The sequence below is a fragment of the Clinocottus analis genome, unplaced genomic scaffold (assembly GCF_023055335.1).
Source record: "Clinocottus analis isolate CAN_PGR_092001 unplaced genomic scaffold, fCliAna1.0.p SCAF_48, whole genome shotgun sequence".
Lineage (NCBI taxonomy): Eukaryota > Metazoa > Chordata > Actinopteri > Perciformes > Cottidae > Clinocottus > Clinocottus analis.
Window position 1 is genome coordinate 344,376 of NW_027176205.1, and position 2,500 is coordinate 346,875.

Sequence of the window (2,500 nt, forward strand, 5' to 3'; positions counted from 1 at the left end):
AAATATATTATTCTCCTCGTGCTTGTAGAAGTCAGCTTGATGGCTCCAAGGAACATGAACATACATGAACATATATGAACATGAACATATATGAACATGAACATATATGAACATGAACATACATGAACATGAACATACATGAACATATATGAACATGAACATATATGAACATGAACATATATGAACATGAACATATATGAACATGAACATACATGAACATGAACATATATGAACATGAACATACATGAACATACATGAACATGAACATACATGAACATGAACATACATGAACATGAACATACATGAACATGAACATACATGAACATGAACATATATGAACATGAACATATATGAACATGAACATACATGAACATGAACATATATGAACATGAACATATATGAACATGAACATATATGAACATGAACATACATGAACATGAACATATATGAACATGAACATATATGAACATGAACATACATGAACATACATGAACATGAACATATATGAACATGAACATACATGAACATATATGAACATGAACATATATGAACATGAACATACATGAACATATATGAACATGAACATATATGAACATGAACATACATGAACATGAACATACATGAACATGAACATACATGAACATAAACATACATGAACATACATGAACATGAACATACATGAACATACATGAACATGAACATACATGAACATAAACATACATGAACATGAACATATATGAACATGAACATACATGAACATGAACATACATGAACATGAACATACATGAACATAAACATACATGAACATATATGAACATGAACATACATGAACATACATGAACATAAACATACATGAACATATATGAACATGAACATACATGAACATGAACATACATGAACATAAACATACATGAACATATATGAACATGAACATACATGAACATGAACATACATGAACATGAACATATATGAACATGAACATACATGAACATGAACATACATGAACATGAACATACATGAACATGAACATATATGAACATATATGAACATGAACATACATGAACATGAACATACATGAACATGAACATACATGAACATGAACATACATGAACATATATGAACATGAACATACATGAACATGAACATACATGAACATATATGAACATGAACATACATGAACATGAACATACATGAACATACATGAACATGAACATACATGAACATACATGAACATGAACATACATGAACATGAACATACATGAACATGAACATACATGAACATATATGAACATGAACATACATGAACATGAACATACATGAACATATATGAACATGAACATACATGAACATGAACATACATGAACATACATGAACATGAACATACATGAACATACATGAACATGAACATACATGAACATGAACATACATGAACATCACGGTCAGGACTTCATCTTCTCAGTGAGATCAAAGACGCCACCAAAGAGTTCGACCAGCAGGTTTTTATTGCACCTTCCTCAGAACAGACATGTAGCTCAGAGACACGGCGTCCATCGGCTGGTGTTGCTCGTGTTGCTCGTGTTGCTCGTGTTGCTCGTGTTGCTGGCGTTGCTGGTTGGTGAGGACGCCCTCTGGGATCTTTGGAGCATCCCAGCTACATTTGGGATTGGAGTGGACTTCATCTGGAGCTAGTTTGAGCTCAGTGTGTAAACCCTCGGTGGGAGTAAACCTGTGAGGAAACAAGCCTGTTTTCGTTGGATATAGAATTCAGATCATGTCTCTGATTGAGGAGTTGTCTCCACACGGCTCTCAACATGGCGCTTGAACCGGTGGCTAACAGCTAACGGTGCTAAAAGCGCCAACAGGTCAAAGAAAACAGGTGTAAATGTCATGAACTGAACTGTGCGCTTCACAGATGCACCAAAGATCCCAACCAACGAGTACACTGGACCAGCAGGAAGCCAGCAGGAATCTATCAGGAAGCTAACAGGAAGCCAGCAGGAAGCTAACAGGAAGCCAGCAGGAAGCTAACAGGAAGCCAGCAGGAAGATAACAGGAAGCCAAGCGGAGAGCAGAGGCTTGCAGGACGCTACGTCTGGGAGATATTTACAGAAAGAGAAGAATCACGAATCAAAGCATCAAACTTCGTTCATTAGAACGAGGCAAAGATGTTGTGACTGAGGAGCTTCGTCCAATGCAGCTCAGTGAGAGTAGCTGCTAGGCTAGTTTTAGAGTTAAGATCAGTGAGAGTAGCTGCTAGGCTAGTTTTAGAGTTAAGATCAGTGAGAGTAGCTGCTAGGCTAGTTTTAGAGTTAAGATCAGTGAGAGTAGCTGCTAGGCTAGTTTTAGAGTTAAGATCAGTGAGAGTAGCTGCTAGGCTAGTTTTAGAGTTAAGATCAGTGAGAGTAGCTGCTAGGCTAGTTTTAGAGTTAAGATCAGTGAGAGTAGCTGCTAGGCTAGTTTTAGAGTTAAGATCAGTGAGAGTAGCTGCTAGGCTAGTTTT

The 2,500-nt window shown here is 36.9% G+C and overlaps 1 protein-coding gene across 1 annotated transcript in view; it reads right to left on the reverse strand.

The window, feature by feature from the left end:
- Positions 1–1,484: 1,484 nt before the first annotated feature.
- The window catches only part of soul5l (heme-binding protein soul5, like), a 6,263-nt gene continuing 5,247 nt past the window's right edge, over positions 1,485–2,500 (reverse strand). The window contains exon 7 of the mRNA XM_068599580.1: positions 1,485–2,500. This exon is cut by the window's right edge and continues 1,333 nt beyond it. The gene's annotated coding sequence lies outside the window, so the exon portion shown is untranslated.